We start from the raw sequence: 8,893 nt of genomic DNA, 5'->3' as shown, positions 1-8,893 counted from the left end.
CTGCCAAAAATTGATTGAAGGCCCAATAGAGTTAATGAAAAGTTGTTTCTGCCTAAATATGAATTGATCTCATTCTTGAGCTTCATAATCTGAAAATCTGACGTTTTAGCGCTATCGCTCAACGGGCTGCTGTGCGCGCTCCCGTGGCCAGAAATCAGATTCTGGCAGGCAATCACTTTTTGGCACAACACATGAGCTGAACATGCTGCACTTTACACACGAAAACAGGAGCTGAACATGCTGTACTTTACAAACCAAAACAGGAGCTGGACATGCTGTACTTTACAAACCAAAACAGGAGCTGAACATGCTGCACTTTACAAACCAAAACAGGAGCTGGACATGCTGCACTTTACAAACCAAAACAGGAGCTGAACATGCTGCACTTTACAAACCAAAACAGGAGCTGAACATGCTGCACTTTACAGACCAAAACAGGAGCTGGAACTGGACATGCTGCACTTTACCAGAGGTGTCAAAAGTATTCACATTCATTACTCAGGTAGAAGTATAGATACTAGAGTTTAAAAATACTCCTGTAGAAGTTGAAGTATCAACTCAAGTGTTTTACTTAAGTAAAAGTATAAAAGTACGGGTTTCAAAACTACTTAAAGTATAAAAGTAAAAGTAATGTAAGGAGGAAACAAGCCATTAAGTACAAAAGCCATTGAAAATGAATGCATCTTAGTATAATGCAAATATATTAAAGAACCATATATGTGTACTATTGAGCATTAACATGTGTTTCCGAGAGCAGAAGATATGATGACTAGTTGCCTATAAGTATTGTAATGGTGCAAAAAGTCAAACTTCAGAGGCATGTTATCATTTATCCTAACCTTTATTGGAATGTACATCCAAGTTTAGTTGCAGGAATCTGAGGGAACGGATGTAAGAACAAAACTGGACAAGAACATCTGCGCCACAACCAAATTCACTCTATCCGGATGGAGCAATTTAACTGGATAGTTTTTTTTAAAGGCCGAAATTAAATAGAGTAACAAGGCTGTTTTTAAAATGTAAGGAGTAAAAAGTAGAGATAATTGCTTGAAAATGTAAGGAGTAAAAGTAAAAAGTCGTCTGAAAAATAATTACTCCAGTGAAGTATAGATAACCAAAATTTCTACTTAAGTAAGGTAACAAAGTATTTGTACTTCGTTACTTGACACCTCTGCACTTTACAAACCAAAACAGGAGCTGAACACGCTGCTCTTTCCCTGTTAAACAGTGACTGCCCAGATTTGAGGAGAGTCTGCTCACCCACTTTAGTCCAGGGGCCAGAACCCCAAATTTCACTTATCTGTACCACTCAAGGTGACCAAACTTACTTGTGATTTTTGAAAAGATCCATGTCTATAGACAGTACTCGAGTTGTAAAAAAAAAAATCAGGGGGGATGGTGGATTTTATCATATGGGGACAGATAATTTGTGCTGATTACAAATAATATAATATATTACAAATAATAGCACTGACCAAAACACCTGCAGAAATACTGCAGGAATGACATAGCAGCAGTTAAATGCGGCCTTCTGTAAGCTTTAAATATCCACTGGGCTTACATCAAATACATCCAAACACAAAAATAAAGAACAGTTTTCTGAACAAGATTTTTTTAGCTTGTAATGAGAAGATAAATCTTGTCCCACTGGCAGATTTTTCTACTTATTTCAATTGAAAATTTACTTGAAACAGGTGAAAATTGTCAAATAAGTTATTTTTCTGGTGTTATTTTTCTGGTAATGACTCTAAATGTTGAAATGGCAGTAATACCACATTCATTGATGAAATGACATAAGGGATGGAAAGGGGGGGTAGCAGTTTTACAGGGGGGATGATTTTGACCGTTTTTATTTCAGGGGGCCATCCCCCTTCATCCCCCCTCAACGCGAGTACTGGGTATGATAAATTATCATAGGGTTGCCACCCGTCCCTGGAAATACGGAATTGTTCCGTAATTGGGAATTAAAAGTTGCGTTCCATATTGAACCAATACAGACCCATATTATGCTCTTATTTATTTATGTCATAATATACTGGTGAAGGTTGGAAAATTTGAATATATTGCAAAACGTCATTCGTAGTAAATTCAACTTAAGGTGAAAAAAATATATTATTTCCCACTACATACAAAGTGAGATATTTCAAGCCTTTATTTGTTATAATTTTGTTGATTATGGCTCACAGTTTATGAAAACCCCAAATAAAAAATCTCAAAAAATTAGAATATATTTTGAAATCAATAAACAATTCAATCATCAAAATTATAACAAATAAAGGCTTAACATATCTTGCTTTGCCTGTAATGAGACTATGTAATATACATGTATTAGTTTCACCTTTTAAGTTGAATAATTGAAGTAAATTAACTTTTACACCATATTCTTCACCTGTAGGCTATATTATACATCTTGGCTGATGTGGACATACATAGCATAGGAGGCTATTTCAGTTGCTAGTATGGTTGGCTGTCTGTACAGTCATGCAAGTTCAATGCTATTAAAGCACTTTAAACTTTAAATCAAAGCGTTTTGTTTTTTATATAAAATAAATACATTTCTATGCATTTTAGAAGTTTTGGGGATGTCCCTTTTTTTGGCGCCTGCGCTGCTGAAATCGGGGTGTCTCTTATTTCTATTTCTGAAAGGTGGCAACCCTAATGATAACACTTCCTGAGTGGCAGCTGTATCATAGTTATCAGCTCATGAAGTCACCCACCCCTTCAGAAAATTACATTTTAGATGCTGGTGCATATCCTGGTTTAGACTCATGTGCAGGAAATCTGTCAATGTTTCACAATATTGTCTTTGGTATCATTTTAAAGGGGACCTTCTAAGCATTCATTCAAGCTAAGATGTGAATCTTTCTGACCAACATAGATGTCACTGCAGCTCTTTAAACTATAAACAACACACATTTTTACACAATTTTCGCTTAAAAGATATACTATCTTTTAGCCCTGTGTTATCTAGGAACAACAGAGACACAAAATACAAAAACTGGAATACTCACAGGACCATAAGGATTCAGGAAATGTATAATATACCCCATACAGTACTATATCATTTTTGCAGGTTATTGTGAGCCTTAAACTAGAAGAGCATCATTAGGCTCCTATAAAACTATAACAGCCACTAGGCTGATGTCACAAACTGGTCTTTATCATGCAAATACAGGATGATACAGCTGCCACTCAGGAAGGGGTATCATACCAAAATATAATTTATATACATGGATATTTTCCAAAATTATAAGCAAGTTTTGTGACTTTGAGTGGTACTGATATCTGGTCTGGCCCATGGACTACTTGTGTTCTGAGGTTTACCTGCAGGGTTGTTCACTAAAATGAACATTAATTCACTGACAGGCTTCAGAGTCCACAAAAGCAACTATCAATACACATGCCTGCTTTGCTGTTTCATTGTGTGATCATTGTTTGTAAACGGATGAAGCACAACTTCAAAAACCATCTCACAATTTAAAGAAAATCATCTGTGACATTATGACCACTGACGGGTAAACACTGCTTTATCTTAGGACAATGCAATGATCTGCTTGGGAAAAGCTGCATCCTGGCATTTACTTGCATTTTATTTTGCCACTTGGCACCTAGAAAAAACATTCTGCAGACAAAATTAACATTAATTCACTGACAGGCTTCAGAGTTGCACAAAAACTACTATCAATACACATGCCTGTAGGCCTATTACTGTTTCATTTCGTGATCATTGTTTATAAAGTTATGAAGCAGCTATAACTTAGTAGAATTAATTAGTTAAATTATAAGTGTTGTAATTTGTGCATTTATTATTTGAGAGAAGAAAGAGATGACTAGAAATGTCTGTCAAAGCAATGTCTTGTCACACACTGATGCTGTTTCTTTGGACGACAATATCCCACTTCTGAGGGAGAGACAGATGAGATAAGTGGTGGAAACAAGATGGAAACATCTGTACAGCAAGAGGATGTGGAAAGGGAGACGAATCACACACTGGGTTGGCTGCACATGAGTGCCGGGAAGAGAAAGGCAAGCTCTACACACACACTGAGTAACTTAATCGCTATTGACTTTTTCCATCTACCTGTTTGTGTTTTCTTCTGTTTGTGTACAAACCCACAGGAAGAAATCTGTGTGAAGTATTCCGCTTGAGCGAACAATTGTCATCTTTGATTTCTTTATGTGCTGTAGATGTGTTTGTTTATCATAGAGATGAGATGCATGATAGGGCATCAGTGTGATACATGCCAGCTAATTTTTGCTCAAACATATTCTTTGTTTGATGTTATTTCTCTTTGGATGTTTCAATATCACTGTTCAATGATGTTAAAATCCTCCTGGGTAAAATGGTAATCGATAACTTTGTATTTTACTGACTTTTTGTATGGGATGAACTTCACCTCAGTCACGTACAATAATTCCCACTATACTGCCGTCTATCCCCGGTGTAGTTGTGCAGAGCTTTAAAGCCACTCTATGTAGAAATACCACTTCTGACTACATGGTGGAAGCATATCACAAGAAAGTTAATGTATATAATGCATAAAACACAGACACGACAAGGTGGTATTAGAAGATGTACCAGACCCACTCATCACCATTTTGCCAACAAAACACATCTATATGCCCCCATGTGGTCTGAAGTGTTACTGCCACATAGAGTGGCTTTAAAAAGGCAACATTTTCACACATTTCTTTATTACCTTTGCAGGAGAAAATATGCCTATTACACCTTTGCTGGTTATAAAAAAAAAAAAAAAAAAAAAAAAAAAAAAAAAGATACACCAATGAATATACACTACTGGCGGATTGCACTTTCCAATACTATATTTATTTTTCTCTTCTGGGATGAACAGTCTGATATATGAATCTACAGTAAGGCTTAACATTACATTTTCAGCGTAATATTTCTCTTTTCATCTAAAAACCAAAACATACAAAAAGAACTTTAGCACCATATGTCATTAATAATATTCATATTGTTGTCAAAAATAGGGCATGAGTACAATACTGGACATCAGTTTTGCTTTTTTTTAAGACCGGGGAATCCGTGAAACAGTTTACTTACATTTTATAGTCAACCACAACAAAGAAATCCCTTCTTTATATGTTTTCAATCACAACATAGGTGGCATGAGTCCACTTTTATAACGAAGCTACATTTTGTAGCAAATTCGAAAGCTAACATTTTGCCAATTTTTTTTTGAATAGCCCAGATAAATGTTTTAGCTTAGAGAGTATCCTGATAGAGTTGTGAAATACACCAACAAGCTAACACAATCTATAAATTGATAGAACATAAACAAAGCAATATTTCCCAACACCTTTGATAACAATTCCAAAAAATTAGCAGCAATTAATATGACAACTATAGTTGTTTAGTTTGAATATCAAATCCATTTTTGAACAAAATATTACAGCCAATTCTACAATAACAACAAAAAAATAGATACACACTGATTAAAGACATATAGATGACAGGAATTTACAACACAGCAATCACATTCTATATATATATTTTTTAACCAAATCCCAGTAGCAGAAGTACATTTGTGCTCCTGTGCCTTTTTGCTAAAATAAAAAACAAACCAAAAAACCTGATGCATTTTGTCATCTGCCAGTTTCATTCTGTCAGAATAAAAGAATAAAACAAAATCCCAGTGCAAACTGAATAATTTAAAATTAAAAACAATTCTAATGTAACTGTTTTCTGTCTTTTTGTGGATTTTTTGCAGATTGAGAAATAAAAAATAAATAAAAAGAAGAGTTTAAAAAAAATGGCACCATTGATAGTTGAGATTTGCTGTAAACTGTGTGGATCTGAGGTGCTGGCTGCAGAGCCTTCTGAGACTGCAAGTATGTGAGGTGCAGGCTTTCTCAGTCAACCGAAAGGCTATGCTCTCCGACAGCCGGCAAGTGGACACTGTGGCCCACGGCGGTAGCACCGTTTCAATGTATTTATTCAGCACCAGGTTAGTAACAAATCATAAAAGAAAAAGAAAACAATTTTCTTTTTTTTAAAAAGGAAGAAAATGCACCGATTTATCACCCAAACTTATCGCCCCTGCGGTCAAACGGATGGTCTTGACACATAGAATTAAAACCAGGTCAAACACTACAGTGGACTATTGCTACACATTAATGCAGAAATCAAAGATTCTTCTGTGCAGTTGAGAACACTTCATGCTGGATGTCGAGGGTCACCTCACAATGATTTCTACAAGGCATGCTGGGTGGTGGAAGAGAAACCAGAAAATGAGGCTATTTGAAAGTAAATCGACGCTCGAGCCTTGTCTCATCATTCTCCTGTAAGACATTTCAACATAACAGATTTTTGCACATTTTGTCCTCATTTTTTTCAGTGTTGTACTCCAACTGTAGACTTTATTGTTGTGGCCAGAAGATGTACCGTTCAGAGTAGACACAAACAACGTAGAAAATGTATTTCTTGGCACTAAAAATCATTCATAATTGAAACAGAAGACCATCTAAAGGCATAGACAAAAGTACCAAACAATCATTGACCAAATTGTTCAGTGTCGTGGCTAGCAGGCATTATGACTCTGCAAACAAGTAATGCTTCTGAACTCAGTTTGAACTGTAACTTGTTGAATCGACTGGGGTTGTAGTGAATCAGATGTTCTTATACTTAAATAATAAGATGTAGAAATAACATTCAAGTTTTGAAGCTGTTCAGTATTGCCTAACTTTCTCTCCTGTGACACCTAATAGAACCAGGAACAGGGTTTCACACGGCAATCCTTCTGTGATACTGTGAAATTCGGTTGTGACTATGAAACAGTACAGTCCTGCAGATGACATCTCGGGAAGGAACTGTAGATTTAAAAACATCAAATAAAAACAGTGTCAAAGTAGATGAACCTGAAAGAACTGAGAACCCAGCTTCTTCTGGTGTGGGGTGAATGTTGTTTGGTTTTGTCTTCATCGCTGCGTGCATGTTGGCACATGAAGCAAGTAAAGAAAGACACTGACATTGTTGTTGTTTGCAGACCATGGCTGCTGTGGCTGGATAAAAGCACCCAACGTGACAAGGCACAACAAGGTTTGAAATGAACAAACTTGCTGTTCAAACGCTCTTGTTGTGTGTTGTAGTTATCAAGGGATGTGACGTCGCGTAGGTAACCTGGCTGAGGCAGTTTTCTGAACTTGGGTAGGATGTTAAGTGTGGCAGCCTGAATACTACATTATACAACATAGAAAATGTAGCCTAGCTCCTAGATAACAGGGAAAAAACAATATAAATAAACATATAGTCTGGCGTCTGTCTAATTTGGGAAAATGGTGGTTGTTCTGTAGAAATATGTAAAATATACTGAGCGCTTCATAAAAATTCAGATTTCTTCATAGACTTTTTCTAGAGTCGAAAATCGATTGGCTTAATAAACTGTCATCACTTGCTATTTGAATGACACGGTTATGCAAGCATAAATACTCTGTATTTTTACGACAATTAAACACCACTGATGCAGAGCTGTTGTACATGATCTTGTTTAGGATGCTATGAAATAACTACTTTGCCCTCCTACAAGCACACACAAACACACACACACACACACATGCACACACACACACAAAAGAAAAGAATGAATCACAGTGTATTTGCACCTGATTTGGACAAGTATCCATCTGGAAAAAGTTGAGCAGTGTTCAGAAAGGATGCACTGCACGCCAGGCGGCCAACTACCACCGAAAAATCGGCTCCTAATCCCGTAAGTAAGGATGAATGATCATTACAAATAAAACACAATATGCAAGTCATAATTTAGTGGTATAATCCCAACCAAGGAATGGGCCAGGATGTAATATGCTAATGAAAGAAACATATGCTAAAACAGAGAAAAAAAAAGAAAAAAGGAGACCCCTTGAGGACATGCCTGGGGATGAGAACTGCATTGAGACACCCCTGAGTCAGCTGGTTCAGTGGTTTCCTGAGGAACCCCTGTATTGGCGGTTTTGCTTAGTTTTTTTTTTCTTAGTTTAACAATACATATTCATTATTCACTCATAGACTACTAACATGGCTGTTTATTCACTACAACATAGAGGAATAACTCTGGCTACTATGGTAAACAGTGAGCAACTTGGTTGCATACGTGTGAGCCTATAATTATGGTGTGTCAGTTGTTTGCGCCACCCTAGCTGACCCAACAGTTCTCAATTCCTCAGGGTTGAAGACTGCTTTTGAGCTGAAGGGTGGCAGACCCTGGGTATTGAAGCTCTTGCTTATGGCAGTGTACCTCATTGCATGTTCTCATGTCAGGATATCTGTTTGTTCAGCCTCAACCCAGTTATCCAGTTACCAGACAGCATTACAGTGTTTTTGCGGGAGTGTGCCAAGGCCCAGCACCATAGAGATTGGAAAGAGGGTGGAGCAGCAACCAAGGATGGAGCTGAACAATCGGCGAGAGAACAGAATCGCGGGAAAGGGCTGAGGACATCCATGTGCACACACCCACAACCAGGCAAGCGTACTTGGATCACAATTCGTGCCGTTAGGTCGTCACACCAACACACACAGGGAGTCTTCCATGATCTAAGCCAGTCCCTTTAGCAGACTCTGTCCTCATGTTCTTTTTCCATCCCTGGCAAAAAAACCCTCTTTCACCTTTTCCCCGGACATACTGGACATCATTTTACAGTACGGTGTTTAGCAGGCACATGGGGCCGCAGCTTAGCAGAGAGCCAGTGAGCCGGGAAAAAGGAATCTCTGTGTTGTGAAATGCTCTTGGGAATCCCCTGTTGGGTGCAGTTGTGGTAATGCTTCATACTAAAGTTATGTCAAACACTACAATGTCAAAAACAACAACGAAAAACAAAACAAAAAGACAGATTTTATATTTAGATGAATCATTGCGGAATGCATTCATATGTTTTT

Source organism: Cololabis saira, chromosome 18 (assembly GCF_033807715.1).
Source record: "Cololabis saira isolate AMF1-May2022 chromosome 18, fColSai1.1, whole genome shotgun sequence".
Taxonomy (NCBI): domain Eukaryota; kingdom Metazoa; phylum Chordata; class Actinopteri; order Beloniformes; family Belonidae; genus Cololabis; species Cololabis saira.
The sequence above is the reverse complement of the archived record's forward strand: the minus strand, read 5'-3'. Positions refer to the sequence as shown.